Source organism: Pan troglodytes, chromosome 7 (genome assembly GCF_028858775.2).
Source record: "Pan troglodytes isolate AG18354 chromosome 7, NHGRI_mPanTro3-v2.0_pri, whole genome shotgun sequence".
Taxonomy (NCBI): domain Eukaryota; kingdom Metazoa; phylum Chordata; class Mammalia; order Primates; family Hominidae; genus Pan; species Pan troglodytes.
Window position 1 is genome coordinate 102075725 of NC_072405.2, and position 17067 is coordinate 102092791.

The 17067-nt window shown below is 42.0% G+C and overlaps 1 long non-coding RNA gene across 1 annotated transcript; it reads left to right on the forward strand.

Annotated features, from left to right (window-relative positions):
* Nucleotides 1-537: 537 nt before the first annotated feature.
* On the forward strand, nucleotides 538-3564 carry LOC107976510 (uncharacterized). Its single transcript, XR_001720556.2, has 2 exons — nucleotides 538-634; nucleotides 3411-3564. It is a non-coding gene; the product is annotated as an uncharacterized LOC107976510 (long non-coding RNA).
* The last annotated feature ends 13503 nt before the right edge of the window (nucleotides 3565-17067 follow it).

Consider the following 17067-nt stretch of genomic DNA (forward strand, 5'->3'; position numbering starts at 1 on the left):
ATAGCACTTTACAGTTTTTAACAATGGTCTTATCTTCATTGTACATTGTAATCACCTGTAGATCTTTAAAAAGTATTGTTGCCCAGTCCCACTCTCAGAATTGTGATTTAATTATGACCTGAGTATTATGATTTTTAAGAACTTCCCAAATGATTCTAATGCACAGCATTTGGGAACCAGTGGTTTATATTGTCTCCTGTCTGAAGACTAAGATATGTGAATGCGAACAGTTACTATTCTATGCTGTATTAGAATTAGCCAAACAAAATGCAGCAGCTCAGTATTCAGTCTGCACTTCCTAGATTTACAAACCTCGGTAAAGTTAATTATCTGCAAAATGGGAATAATCATGGCATATATCTTTTGGAACTCTTTGAGACTTTACATAATATCTGATAAAAGAACACTTGGAACAGTAAAATTTTTATAAATAGCTATCATTATAATTATTATGATTATGTAACTCAACTATATCATGAACCATATTATGTCACAATTACTTATTTATGAGGCATTTTTCTCATTAGGTTTAGAAGAGCCAGTTAGACAGGACCATGGCTTTTACCTTTGTCTTCCTGGGATCTAGTATAGGATCTGGTCCATTGAAGACAACCAATTGGAATTTGTTGAGTGGGTAAGTGGATAGATTAACCTACAGAACTGGCATAGTGGGTACAAAGAACAGTGGAAAGGAAAATCAAAGACTAGGGTGAGAATCATGTCTCTGTTATTTTATGAGCTTTGTGGGTATGGGAAAGTCCCTAGCTATTTGAGGAATTGAATTCTCAATCTGTAGCCATTAGCTAATGATTTTGATTACTTAATATGTGTTCTGCTCTATGTTGGGCACTGGGGATATAAAGATGAGTAAGACACAGGCCCCCAACCCTTCTTCGTTTCCTGGGCTGATAAGAATTGGTTCAATAGTTATTAAATCATAACAATTATAGTAAGACTTTAGCATCTTATTTCAAGAGCTTCTATTGTCATACTTTATTTTCCATCTATTTTCCCTTAAATATTATAAGGTGCTAGACGTAGCACAATTAGAGCTTAGCAAGATATAAATAACTGTTAGACTAAACCTGTGAATAAATAGTAGTTTTTCAAGGCATCTATCGCATTCATTCCATTTGAAAAAAAAATAGTTTTTAATAACATTTTCTGAAGAATAAGACAATAAAAGCTTTACAATGCTTTCACATGGAGGGTTTCATTGAGTTTACAGAGTCTGTGTATTCAAAATGAAGATTTGTAAATGTCTGAATCTTTATCCCCAAAGCACTTTTCTTCTAAAATGAATAAGTATTTGATATGACTCACCCAAATAATTGTTTAAATTGCTGAAGTCACGTGAAGGAAAAAAATAGAATCACTCATGTCTTAACTTTATCACATAAATCCTGTAAATATTTTAAAATCTTTTTCTGTAATGCTGTTTGTTTTTCATCAACAGGGTTAAGGCATATTCATATGGAAGTTTCCTTCTTTGTTTGTCTAATGTATTTTCAACAAGGTATTTCAGGAAAAAAACACACACACATACACAGACAAATTCAAGTTCAAATCTAGCCTCTACTGGCTTTATTATCTTGGAAAAAGTTACACGCTTGTTAAAGGGAGATATTAGAACTTACCTCATGGGACAATGTGACCACTTAATTAATTATTTAATTAACTTAATTATATGTCATGAAATTTATCAGTTATTTATATAATGAAATAATTCAGTTATATGTCATGTGAAAACATTGGAAGCAATACAGATACTCCATAAGTGTAGATGTCATTTTCAGGAACAAGCTCCTTAAGCACAATTTTCACTACGTCAACAGCTGATTCTTAAAAATGACATAGCTCAACAATTACCTATGTAATGCATTCCATATCCATCAGGAGGTGGACATTCCCACATCTGGTCTCAAACCACAGGATTTTCCAATGATAACCCCCATAGCCTTCTCATATTCAGACATCTGCCCTTTGCTCTAAGCATGCCACATAGCTCCTGTACTATCCCCCAAATATAGCCTCCCTTTCCCCCACCTAAGCTACTTCTGTTTTCCTCAGCTCCTGCAGCACTTTTTACTTCTCACGTAACACTAAAAATATTCTACCTAATAACAAAAGAAAAATTGTTTAAAAATATCTGTCTTCCTAACAACGTTGTAGGGTTTTTTTTTTTTTAAGGCAAAGATGGTATCTTCTATATCTTTGTATTCTTCCCAGCTCTTAGCAGTCAGCCTCTGTCATAATGAATATGTACTAGGAGCTTGCTGAATTGAAATTACTTATTTGATATTAAGCAGGCACAGTAATATATCAACTATGTTTTTTTTCATTTTTCAACTGATTTTGATGAGAGATGTTAAACATGGGTTCCAAAGCGATTATAGTCAAAGTTAACAGAACTCAAAAAGTTTGCACGCTAGCAAACAGTAGAGATAATGTAGCCAGGTATTAAGAGAAAACCAAAGGGCCTGAAGGAAGTTGCACAAAATGAATTCATTGAGCTGCTCCTTTTTCCAAGGAAGCATGAAGATGCCAGGGATAAGATAGCATAGGCTAGTGGCAGGGTGCAAGAATTTTGGAGCCTATATCATCCAGCTTTGAATTCTGGCTCAATCAATTACTGCCTTAGGCCCTTGAAAAAGTAACTGGACCTCTCTATGCAACATCTACAAGTTAAAAGATGGGTTTTGTGTGAGGAGTAAGTGAGTTGATATATGTGAAGCACGTAGGGTAGTGCCAGGCATATTGTAAGTGCTATGTAAATGTTTATAAACAAATAAGGGACATGTGTCTCAGAGAAACTCCCCAGGAAAAGGAGAAGTCAAAACACAGACAAAGAGGTGATAATTGATGAAGCAAAGATCTAGAAGAATGTTTTTTATAGTGGGATTCCCAAACAATCTATATCAGAATCTTCTTTGGGCTTAGTAAATGCACATTTCTGGACCCTATATCAAAATTCCCTTATAAAGGGAATGGGGGAATTCAGAAAGTTGCATTTTAGTAACATTCCCAGGTGGTTCTGGGAATGTTTATTTAGAAACTACTTGTCTGGTCCTCTGCTGCTCAAAGTGTGGCTTCAGGACCCCTAGCACCAGCAGCACCTGGAAGCTTGTTAAGAATACACAGTCTCAGGCTCTACTTTAGACCCACTGAATCAGAATCGCATTTTCACAAACCTCAGGTGGTTCACAAGTATACAAAAATTGGATAAGCATCCTCTATTCTAGAAGATAGATAATTTGGGAAATAGAATCTGCCCATTAGAATGGGATTTAAGATACATGAGAAAGGGGCTTTTAAAATTTTTTTTAGTAGAGAGAAGTAAGTGATAGAAGTGGTACGTATATAGTCACTAATTGATACAACAAACATATTAAGTGTCTCCTACATTCCAGAAACAACTTTGATGCTGAAGAACAAGACAGACATGGTCTCTACCCTCTGGGATGTATCAACTAAGGCAATAATGTGACAGATAAACCCTGAAATCCCACAAACTTCATCCCATGCGAGTTTACTTCTCAATAAAAATGAATGTGGATATTCCTAGTTGGCAGGTGGAGTTCTCTAGAGTCATTCAGAAACCCAGGGCTCTTCTGTGACTCTGCCCTCCCTGGGTACCATATCTTCTGCATAAAGGCTGGTTGGTAGAAAAACAGAGTTCAGAGGATCGCATGGGAAGTGCTCACAGGCCCTGCCTGGAGGAGTGTGCACCCCTTCTGCTGACATGTCATTGACCACAGCTCAGACACGTGAGCACCCTAGCCTAGAGGCTGGGAAATTCAGTCTAGCTCTGTGGCCTGCAGGGGGAGGAAGTGGAGATTTGGTGAACACATGGCAGCCTCTCTCATGTTGAGTTTACCAGCTAAAGGCTGAGGACACAGAGTACAAAGGAGAGAAATAAAAGGCCAGAAAAGATAAAGCTAGTACTGGGAGCCAGGTAAGAAACCTCTGTTAGAATAGATACTTGGTGCATGGGGCATGATCAGACTCCTTTTAAAGAAATAGTAATATTTTTACACACACACAAAAAGAGTTTATGTGTTGATTTATCTAACCTTTGCAATAACTCTACAAGGTAAGCACAATTACTTCTTTCACTGCACACATGGGGAAAATGGGACACTAAATAACTTGCCCAAATTTGTGAGTAGCAGAGTCAGCATTCAAACTCAGTAGCCAATGTCCTCAGGAGCACCAGGTGACACTGCCTCATCCTGCTGGCCTCACACTGGCTGGGCTGAAAGAGGCTGAGAAGTCATGTGGAATCTGACAATGCAGTAGACAGCATTATTCTTACACAGACAGAATTTGAAGTATTGAATTTAAACAAATCATTGGGGAGTGACAAGATATTACTTTTAAAAAACTACATATTTGTTTTGGTTAGTACATATAGCTCTATTCATGTGATATCTTTGTGTTGCAAGCAGCAAAAACCAATTCTGATTAATTTAACCGATGATAGATGTTTTGGAATGATACCAGATAGCTCATGGAATAACAGGAGGGCTGTAGATAATAGAACCTGCCTCTTAGTGCTACAGTGAATCTTACATTATATAACATGCTATATATATATGTCCTAGCCTAGTTTCTTCTGAAAACAGAGCCTGAGATAAAGGCTTATGAACAGGTGGGAGATTTGGGAAGTGATCTCAGGGAAACAGGAAAATAGGAAAAGCCAATACTATAATAAGTTATGGAATTAGCCACCACTATGAACAACTTCTGAAGAATCTATAAAAATACTCTCAAAAGTGTCTCCCCAAGAGATACAAGGAAAGCACATCATCTTCTATCTTCATTTGGTCAAGAGTAGCCCCATGGGCGTCGACTTCCCTTTCACTTCGTAGTTATGGAAACATCCCACATCAGAGAAGCCTCAGGTCAAGAAGCAAGTGGTACAACCCTGCAGGCCTGAGGGAAGGTGTTATCAGGCTGCACCTGGTAAGGAAGGTGGAAGCCACAAAACTGTCAGTGTGACATGCTCAAAGGAAAAAAGAGAGGATACAGAGAAGCACTAGGAATGGCTGGTACTGTATACAATCTGCTTATATATTATCGCTGAACACGCAGCAAGTACTGAGTGAATAACTGCCAAGCAACAAGACTGGTTCTGGGTATACAGAAAGAAGAAAAGAAGACTCCCCAGGTGATTGCACTGTGGTCAGGAAGAAGAGACAGACATTTTCAGTGACCCTTGAAGAGCCAGCTAAGTGGTCTGGTTCTTGGAGATAAATTGTGATTCATTATTACTAAATGTCCTCTTTTTCTAACAGCACTTTAATTTACATGAATGTTAATTACTAGAAATTTCGCCTTACAATGATGTAATCAAATAGTTCTCTGTCCTGAGTAAATAAAATGAATTGTTCTTTCAAAATCACTTATGTTCAATCTCTACATTTTCCCCTTATTTGGAAGAATCACATAGAAAAGTGGAAATTATAACACAAAGCCATCCATGTACCTAATGCATACCATTTCTTTACACAAAGGGAGCTGGATTAAGTGAAGATAACAAGAAAGACTAAAATAGGCAGGAAAATCTCTTTTAAAAGTTCACTGGTCAGACATAATCACCCTGCAACTATGTATTTCAGAGTAGCAGGACACCATGAACTAAATTCATGATAAAAACATGTTCTTTTTGTTAAATCATAGTTGAATACATCTGGAAATCAAAACTTAGAAGAAAGGAAGACACGGCATTTTCTCTTAAGAGAGAGTGCTAAAATGTTTCTTCAAATGGGGTAGAGGAGAAAACGTGGAAGTTATAAGATTTTGATTACTTTTAGTGGTCTTTCCTCTGGACGCTTTGAAACCAGTCACATCACAGAGCTTTTCAGCTGTCCTTACTCCTCCCAACTTGGCAGTCCTGGGAGTTCAGATTTTTAGGGAATTTGTTTTGTAATCAAAGAGAAAACTGTAAAATAACTGTTCCTTTGCTTGCTATGGATTTATTTTGCCATGAAAATTCTGAACAGTTAGGAAATGCAAATGGTTTTGACGAATTTGAATTAGGATACTCGAATTTGGCAAATTACAAAAATACCTGTTTTCTGTAGAGTCAATAGGGCAGGAAACAGATGTTTGTTTCAACTCTCATTGGGCTGCCAAATGGAGGATTGTTTCCACTGATGCTTGCTATATTAACTATAGAAACATAAAGGGTATAGCAATTTCAAACTACCTTTCTCAAAGATTAAAATGGCTTCACTAGATAATTAAGTTAGATTCTTGAAAGGTGAAGATAACCTCCTCACAAAAGACCAAGCACATGTGCCATGTTTATCGGGAAGAAAATAAGGAGGTACTGCAAATAGTAAAATTGTCTATTGCTCTGTAAGCCTTCTTCAGTTGGATCATTTATACATTTGTTTTATCTAATTTTAGCATTGTACCCCAGCATTTGATCCCACATGAAATATGAATAAAGTAATAGTTCTAGAAGATGACATTAATATACACCACTATAGAGAGATAGGGAGTGACCATTTACCACATTTTTCTTTTGTGCCTGAAAGAAAAACAGAAATGATAAGTCTTAGCTATCAGAAGTACTAGATAGCTATAAATGGCTATTCCTAATTCCCTGAACTAACATGGGTGGCAACCTCTGGCAACATGCTGTGCACAGCCTGCTTGGCCTCCACAGTAGTCTTTTAATATGAGATGAGGTCAGGGAGGAAGGAGGAACCAGATCAAGGAGGAAAAGAGCATCCAACAGCCAAGACTCATAGGCTTTGCAGGGGTTTTGAGATTTGTTTTTTTCTAATTGCTGTAGAAAGCCAGTAGGGCTTAAAGTAGAGAAGCAATATAATGTACCTTGAAAAAACTGTTAATTTTGTGGAGAGTGGATTTTAGGGAGCAAAGATTAAAGGCAAGGAGAGAAGTTAGAGGCTATTGTAGTAGCTAGAGTGTGAGCATGATGGCAAACTGCATTGAGATCTGTGCCACCTTGCTTAACATTTTGCTCAAATTTCGTTTGCCTGGAAATAGGGAATCAAGTTAAGAATTAATTTATCTCTGTTGCTTTGCTGTATAAATGGGAAATAGATACAGCTGCCAATATTAGAAACACAATGGTTGGGTGGATTAAAGAAGAGGAGGTTTATTTTCCTTATATTGCAAAAAGTCTAGGCATACCTCATGGTTGCAAGATGGATCCTGTACTTTCAGATCTCTTGATCACATTCCAGCCAGAAATAAGGAGGAAGGGAAAAGAGGAGAAGAATTTTCTCCTAACAAGAATTTGACCTTTCATACAGAAATGTCAGAAATGTATTTCTTCCAAAATATCATTTACTAGAACTGTGTTCACATGGCTAACTCAAAGTATAAGGAAGGCTGGGAGATTCAGTATGTAATTATTTCAAATATTTTCACCCAGGCACTTTGCCACCCTGAACCAAACCAGAATTCTCTTAGCAGGAAAAAGGGAGAGTGGCTGACAGATAGGGACTAGCAGGGTCTGCACTCTACCAGTGGTACCCTACTCTGTGATTCTATGACATATGCTCACCTAAAACACAACAACTGGCTATAACACAAAAATGATCAATACATTTTCAGACACTATCTTAGACTCCTGATGACACTAAAGATGCACTCATCATTTATAAAATACATATTTATTTTGAGAACACTTCTTCAAAGTAATAACCTACTAATTTTGGAAGGCATCCTCCCCTTATCAGGCAATGAAGTATCTCAGTATCCATTATATAATGTTCTTTGTTCAATTTGCACTGGGACCATCATTACTAACCAGATTTGAACATTTTGATTACTGGCTGTTTGTGCTATTACTGTCTTCTCTCCTGGTATTCTGTCATCAACATCAAGATTACACTAAATGCTGCTACCCAAAAAGAGGTCAGAGGGGTCAACTGAAAAGAAAAGTTTACAAAGATTTAAATGACAAACAAAATTTGAAGTTAAATCTAATTTAGTTTAAAACTGATTTTAAAAAAGTCAAATTTCTATGTCTATGAAGATGGCTATGATGAACAAAATAAGTGAGCTTTATTTGAGGGACTAGATTATTTAAGTATTACAATGTTTATGCTATTGTTAATGTTTAGTAAGGTGTCATCTTTTTATATATAGAAATAAAACCACATACATATACATATAAACACACACAAATATATACACACACACACACACACACACACACACACACATACATACATATATATTTTCTCTGTAATGGCCTTATTCACCTTTGGGTCAAGTATTTTCCAAAATTTTCTCCAGCTTTATAATAAAAGTCAGTGCAAAATAGCACTCAATTTGCTGAATTTATTCCATTAGGGTTTCTCTAGATTACCTAAAAGGCATAGGGTTGGTCTAGGTGACCTTTGGGATTCTAGCTCTGGGAGCTCTAAGATTCTAGTTCTAGGATTCCATGTTTCCAGAAGGTAGGGCATTCCTAGCGTTCATGAAAACAGAAAAGTTAAAGCATGTCTGACCTGAAGTACTATATTAGTTCATTCTCACACTGCTAATAAAGACATAGCCAAGACTGAATAATTTAAAAAGGAAAGAGGTTTCATTGACTCACAGTTCAGCATGGCTGGGGAGGCCTCAGGAAATTGACAATCATAGTGGAAGGGGAAGCAAACATGTCCTTCTTCACATGGTGGCAGCAAGGAGAAGTGCCAAGCAAAAGGGGGAAATGCCTCTTATAAAACCATCAGATCTTGTGAGAACTTACTCACTATCACAAGAACAGTATGGAGGTAACAGACCCTGTGATGCAATTACCTCCCACTGGGCCCCTCCCATGACACGTGGGGATTATGGAAACTACAATTCAAGATGAGATTTGAGTGGGGACAGAGCGAAATCATATCAAGAATGTACATGTTTAACTTGGATGGAAGTAGGGAAGGAGAGGAGAAGTTGACTTTCAGACTCTTAATGAGGACATCACTATGGTTGCTAGTCTCTGAAGATGGACCATGCCTCCTGGTGTGCAAATCCCTTGCATAGTCCCCTCTGCTTGAGGTCAGTCTGATCCTGTGACTCACCTGTGACTGACCAACAGAAGGTAGTGGAAGTAATGCTGCGTGACTTCTGAGGCTAGTTTATAGAGAACCTTGCAGCTTTTACTGGGGTTCCTTTGGAACACTTATTTTGAGGGAAGACAATTGCCATGTAAGAAGATGACTCCAAGTCTTCCATGTTATAAAACAGCCCAAGTTAGCCACGTGAGAAGCCACATGGAAATAGAGAAAGACACAGCCTGAGTTGTTCCAACCATCCAAGCCCAGGTACCAGACATGTGAGTGAAGAAGCTATTTTGGATGTCCAGCCTAGTCAAGCCTCTAGATGACTCCAGCCCAAGCCACCATCTGACCGCAAACACATGGGAGGTTCCAAGTGAGTGGCGATGATCAGAACCTAGACAAACCACAGAATCATGAGAAATAATAATAAAATGTTGCTGTAAACTAGTAAGTCTTGGGTGGTTTGTTATGCAGCAATAGGTCATCAGAACTACCATCTGGCATGAACAATTTAGAGGACTTTTGACATAATTAAGAGTCAAAAACTCTGGGCTGTGCTGTTGACTAATCAGAGTTTCCTTATCTGTAAATTGAGATCCATTTCGTCTTTCAACATGTTTGTTGAGTGCCTATAGGATGCTAGCACAGTGCTTTGAAAAAAGCAGAGAGGCCAAACCTTCATGACTTATAGACTAGAGGAAGAGACAAACAATAAATAAGAAAACAGTGAAAGAAAGCACTGCCCGTGGTGATGAGCATCATAAAGGAAAAGTGTATGGGGTGGAAAATAACATGGTTGAAAGAGGAAACAACCTATTTTAGATAAATAGATTTGGAAGATGTCTTTAAGAAAGTGGGAATCGGGCTGAGATCATAAGAAATGAGAAGAAATCAGCTATGGAGAAATTAAGGGATAAGGGTTCCAGGTGGTAAAAGTGATCTGCACTTCACAAAGTTGTTAGGACAATTAAAAAAGAAATGTAGACAAGCAGTAAAGATGTGTAATACATAAATACTATTTTCTCCTCTGTAGTATTTCCAGTTCATTCCCTTAGTGAAGCGATTTTGTTTCCTTTAATTCTCCACAAGCTATGTGCTGATGATTCCCCCATTTGTACCTTGGTATGGTATGAATGTTTGCATCCCCCCAAAAAGCATATGTTGAAACTTAATCACCAATGTTGATGGCAGCAGCGGGCCATCCAGAGTGGCTGCTGCCATCACGCCAGCTGCAGCGAGAGGCGCAAGCGGTAGTGGCAGGAGCTGCTGCGGGACAGGCAGTGGTGGCAGTGGGATGCGCCACCCCCACCCTTGTGCAGCCAGGCAAGACCTTCCCCTAGGCCTGGAGACTCCACTGCCCGGACCCTGGCCCCGCATCACTACAATGGCCCACCACTGCTGCAGGGAGGGCCTGGGAAGGAGGCAGACAGTCACTGGAGTCTTCCACTGGAAGACCCCTGGAGCTCACCACCCTGGGGGCCGCTGCAATGGAGCTGGGCCAAGTTACCCGCCAATGGGGGAGCAGCATGGTTGGGCAAGATGGGGTGGGCCGAGAGGGGCCCCAAGGTGGAGCTGGGCCTGGGGTGGTGCCAGGCTTGAACACAGAGCAGGAAATGGGAGCATTGCCTGCTTCAGAGACCAGACTAGCAGCATAGCCACCACACCCATGCCACCAAGGGTGTTACATTCCTGCACCTCAGGAGGAGGCTCACTGTGGAGCTGCCTGGGGCTGTGTCCCCAGGGTCCACCCCACATCAAGGTGACCACCAAGCCTGATGCCTCCAAAGTCCAGCCCTGGGGCCCATGATCTGCTCCTGGAAGCAAACCCCTGGGCAGGGCCACAGTCCAGGCAATGGGGAGACCCAGGCTGCCCCTGAGTGCCAGGGCCATGGGAAGAACTTGCAGCAATGTCACCCCTCTCCTGGATGCTGGCCCAGGCCCAGCAAGGACCTGTAGCTCCTGCCCCAGGCTGCAAGGAGGCTTGGCAGGGACTGCATGCTCCACAGAGCCCCAGGAGCCAGGGACAAGTGACCCTCCTGGGTTGGTGTGGCAGGAGATCTTTGGACGCAGTTGCAGCCTCCCTGCTGTGGCTGCAGACCAGGCATCTCTGCACTCTCGGGGGCCCAGGAATGTCTCCCTACCCCACTGAGAGCTCAAAGGTGCCTGCTCCCGCTGCCTGGCTTCTCCCCACTCTCAGTGCCTGCTCCAATCTCAGAGCAAGGTTAGAGCCAAGCCTGGGCACTGTCACAGTCCAGCTGGGGGTGCACATGCTTGGGGCAGTGCTGACATGGTAGCCTCCTGCCACCTCAGCCCCCTCTGGACTTTGGGTGCTGACCAGCATGGAAAGGAGGTCAGGGGGTGAGGGGATGAGAACAGCCTGGCACTGGCCTGCAGGTCCCCCTTTGAGATGAACAGTCTGGGCACCATGAATGGTAGCAGGAGGCAGAGAGGCTCCTGGGAAGAAGGGGGTGGGTCCCTGGTGAAGCCCCACCTTCAAACTGGGGATGGCCTGAAGCCTGGAGACCAGGCCTCTGGTCCCTCAGACCACAGGGGGAACTTGTGGTATTTTCCCCTGGGCCTTCCAATGGCCGCCCATGGTCCAATCAGCAGGCACTTGCTTCTCTCTGAGACCCATTAAAAAACCCTGACTCAGTCAGACTGGAAGAAAGGATGGAGAAATAATTGGGAGATGAAGAGACGACCTGCCTGCAGAGAGGAGCAACCCACTCCAGGGCCTCTTCACTGCTGAGAGCTGCAGACAATGGGATGATCAGAAAGGGTCATCTATGGGATGGTCTACCAATGGGATGGTAGAAAGGTCTAACAACGTTCTAGCAATGGGATGGTAGAGAGGAGCTACCCTCTCTGCTGAGAGCTGAACACTTCTTGGGACAACCTGCCTGTGGAAAAGAGCTACCCTCTCTGCTGAAAGCTGAACACTCTTCAGGACATCCCAGTTGCTGAACGGAGGCACCTCCTGTGGGTCTCCTCTGAGCTGTTCTATCACTCAATAAAGCTCCTCTTCATCTTGCTCACCCTCCATTTGTCTGCATACCTCATTCTTCCTTATCACAGCACAAGAACTTGGGACACACCGAATGGTGAGGCTAAATGAGCTGTAACACAAACAGGGCTGAGACATGCCCTTTGTTTGTACCATTGCAGGTGAAGAGAAGGAGAGAAGAGTTGCAGCCCTTCAGGAAGCCCAGACCTGGGAGCTCCCCAAAACAGAGCTATGATTTCCTCTTTGGGGCCCTGCAGTTCTTCACATCTCAAAGCTTCTGGGTTCCACCATATTCCCCTGTGCCAGCTGGGGAAGCAGCTTGCAGTGCACATGGTCCAGCCACAACCTAAATGAGCCAGCACCCATGCCAGCACCCAAAGCTGCCCACCCTGCTGCAGCAGCCAGCATGTCTCACTGCACAGTGGCTGGACCCCACACTCACTCACACATCCCTCACTACTCCATGCCTGACATGCCCTTTACAGGCCTAGGATCCAGGCCAGTAGCATGAACCAAGCACAGCCTGCCAGGCTGAGTAAGTGGAACGAGCCCAATTGGCCCAAGCAAAACTCAGGCAAATGTACCACCAGCCACAGAGGTTTCCAGACAAGCAACACCCCAAAGACCACATAACAATGTGATAGTATTTGGAGGTAGGGCCTTTGGGAAGTTATTAAGTTATGAGGGCAGAGCTCTCATGGATGGGATTAAGAACCTTAGAGAAGAGGTCCCAGAGAGCGTCCTTGCCTCTTCCACTGTGTGAGGACACAGCAAAAAGAAGATGCCTATGAACCAGAGAATGGGTTCTTACCAGACACAGAATCTACTGGTCCCTTGATATCGATTTTGGAGCCAAGATGGCCGAATAGGAACAGCTCCGGTCTACAGCTCCCAGTGTGAGCGACGCAGAAGATGGTGATTTCTGCATTTTCATCTGAGGTACCGGGTTCATCTCACTAGGGAGTGCCAGACAGTGGGCGCAGGTCAGTGGTTGTGCTCGAGCCGAAGCAGGGCGAGGCACTGCCTCACTTGGGAAGCGCAAGGGGTCAGGGAGTTCCCTTTCCTAGTCAAAGAAAGAGGTGACAGACCCCACCTGGAAAATCGGGTCACTCCAACCCGAATACTGCGCTTTTCCGACGGGCTTCAAAAACGGCGCACCGCGAGATTATATCCCCCAACTGGCTCAGAGGTTCCTACTCCCAGGGAGTCTCGCTGATTGCTAGCACAGCAGTCTGAGATCAAACTGCAAGGCGGCAGCGAGGCTGGGGGAGGGGCGCCCACCATTGCCCAGGCTTGATTAGGTAAACAAAGCAGCTGGGAATCTCGAACTGGGTGGAGCCCACCACAGCTCAAGGAGGCCTGCCTGCCTCTGTAGGCTCCACCTCTAGGGGCAGGGCACAGACAAACAAAAAGACAGCAGTAACCTCTGCAGACTTAAATGTCCCTGTCTGACAGCTTTGAAGAGAGCAGTGGTTCTCCCAGCACACAGCTGGAGATCTGAGAACAGGCAGACTGCCTCCTCAAGTGGGTCCCTGACCCCTGACCCCCGAGCAGCCTAACTGGGAGGCACCCTCCAGCAGGGGCACACTGACACCTCACATGGCAGGGTACTCCAACAGACCTGCAGCTGAGGGTCCTGTCTGTTAGAAGGAAAACTAACAAACAGAAAGGACATCCACACCAAAAACCCATCTGTACATCACCATCATCAAAGACCAAAAGTAGATAAAACCACAAAGATGGGGAAAAAACAGAACAGAAAAACTGGAAACTCTAAAAAGCAGAGCGCCTCTCCTCCTCCAAAGGAACGCAGTTCCTCACCAGCAATGGAACAAAGCTGGATGGAGAATGACTTTGATGAGCTGAGAGAAGAAGGATTCAGACGATCAAATTACTCTGAGCTACAGGAGGACATTCGAAACAAAGGCAAAGAAGGTGAAAACTTTGAAAAAAATTTAGAAGAATGTATAACTAGAATAACCAATACAGAGAAGTGCTTAAAGGAGCTGATGGAGCTGAAAACCAAGGCTCGAGAACTACGTGAAGAATGCAGAAGCCTCAGGAGCCGATGCGATCAACTGGAAGAAAGGGTATCAGCGATGGAAGATGAAATGAATGAAATGAAGGGAGAAGGGAAGTTTAGAGAAAAAAGAATAAAAAGAAATGAGCAAAGCCTCCAAGAAATATGGGACTATGTGAAAAGACCAAATGTGCGTCTGATTGGTGTACCTGAAAGTGATGGGGAGAATGGAACCAAGTTGGAAAACACTCTGCAGGATATTATCCAGGAGAACTTCCCCAATCTAGCAAGGCAGGCCAACATTCAGATTCAGGAAATACGGAGAATGCCACAAAGATACTCCTCGAGAAGAGCAACTCCAAGACACATAATTGTCAGATTCACCAAAGTTGAAATGAAGAAAAAAATGTTAAGGGCAGCCAGAGAGAAAGGTCAGGTTACCCTTGAAGGGAAGACCATCAGACTAACAGCGGATATCTGGGCAGAAGCCCTACAAGCCAGAAGAGAGTGGGGGCCAATATTCAACATTCTTAAAGAAAAGAATTTTCAACCAAGAATTTCATATCCAGCCAAACTAAGCTTCATAAGTGAAGGAGAAATAAAATACTTTACAGACAAGCAAATGCTGACAGATTTTGTCACCACCAGGCCTGCCCTAAAAGAGCTCCTGAAGGAAGCGCTAAACATGGAAAGGAACAACCGATAGCAGCTGCTGCAAAATCATGCCAAAATGTAAATACCATCAAGACTAGGAAGAAACAGCATCAACTAATGAGCAAAATAACCAGCTAACATCATCATGACAGGATCAAATTCACACATAACAACATTAACTTTCAATGTAAATGGACTAAATGCTCCAATTAAAAGACACAGACTGGCAAATTGGATAAAGAGTCAAGACCCATCAGTGTGCTGTATTCAGGAAACCCATCTCACGTGCAGAGACACACATAGGCTCAAAATAAAAGGATGGAGGAAGATCTACCAAGCAAATGGAAAACAAAAAAAGGCAGGGGTTGCAATACTAGTCTCTGAGAAAACAGACTTTAAACCAACCAAGATCAAAAGAGACAAAGAAGGCCATTACATAATGGTAAAGGGATCAATTCAACAAGAAGAGCTAACTATCCTAAATATATATGCACCCAATACAGGAGCACCCAGATTCATAAAGCAAGTCCTGAGTGACCTACAAAGAGACTTAGACTCCCACACATTAATAATGGGAGACTTTAACACCCCACTGTCAACATTAGACAGATCAATGAGACAGAAAGTCAACAAGGATACCTAGGAATTGAACTCAGCTCTGCACCAAGCGGACCTAATAGACATCTACAGAACTCTCCACCCCAAATCAGCAGAATATACATTTTTTTCAGCACCACACCACACCTATTCCAAAATTGACCACATAGTTGGAAGTAAAGCTCTCCTCAGCAAATGTAAAAGAACAGAAATTATAACAAACTATCTCTCAGACCACAGTGCAATCAAACTAGAACTCAGGATTAAGAATCTCCCTCAAAACTGCTCGACTACATGGAAACTGAACAACCTGCTCCTGAATGACTACGGGGTACATAACGAAATGAAGGCAGAAATAAAGAAGTTCTTTGAAACCAACGAGAACAAAGACACAACATACCAGAATCTCTGGGACACATTCGAAGCAGTGTGTAGAGGGAAATTTATAGCACTAAATGCCCACAAGAGAAAGCAGGAAAGATCCAAAATTGACACCCTAACATCACAATTAAAAGAACTAGAAAAGCAAGAGCAAACACATTCAAAAGCTAGCAGAAGGCAAGAAATAACTAAAATCAGAGCAGAACTGAAGGAAATAGAGACACAAAAAACCCTTCAAAACAGTAATGAATCCAGGAGCTGGTTTTTTGAAAGGATCAACAAAATTGATAGACCACTAGCAAGACTAATAAAGAAAAAAAGAGAGAAGAATTAAATAGACGCAATAAAAGATAAAGGGGATATCACCACTGATCCCACAGAAATACAAACTACCATCAGAGAATACTACAAACACCTCTACGCAAATAAACTAGAAAATCTAGAAGAAATGGATAAATTCCTCAACACATACACTCTCCCAAGACTAAACCAGGAAGAAGTTGAATCTCTGAATAGACCAAGAACAGGATCTGAAATTGTGGCAATAATCAATAGCTTACCAACCAAAAAGAGTCCAGGACCAGATGGATTCACAGCAGAATTCTACCAGAGGTACAAGGAGGAACTGGTACCATTCCTTCTGAAAGTATTCCAATCAATAGAAAAAGAGGGAATCCTCCCTAACTCATTTTATGTGGCCAACATCATTCTGATACCAAAGCCAGGCAGAGACACAACAAAAAAAGAGAATTTTAGACCAATATCCTTGATGAACATCAATGCAAAAATCCTCAATAAAATACTGGCAAAACGAATCCAGCAGCACATCAAAAAGCTTAACCACCATGATCAAGTGGGCTTCATCCCTGGGATGCAAGGCTGGTTCAATATATGCAAATCAATAAATGTAATCCAGCATATAAACAGAGCCAAAGACAAAAACCACATGATTATCTCAATAGATGCAGAAAAAGCCTTTGACAAAATTCAACAACCCTTCATGCTAAAAACTCTCAATAAATTAGGTATTGGTGGGACGTATTTCAAAATAATAAGAGCTATCTATGACAAACCCACAGCCAATATCATACTGAATGGGCAAAAACTGGAAGCATTCCCTTTGAAAACTGGCACAAGACAGGGATGCCCTCTCTCACCACTCCTATTCAACATAGTGTTGGAAGTTCTGGCCAGGGCAATTAGGCAGGAGAAGGAAATAAAGGGTATTCAATTAGGAAAAGAAGAAGTCAAATTGTCCCTGTTTGCAGATGACATGATTGTATATCTAGAAAACCCCATTGTCTCAGCCCAAAATCTCCTTAAGCTGATAAGCAACTTCAGCAAAGTGTCAGGATACAAAATCAATGTACAAAAAT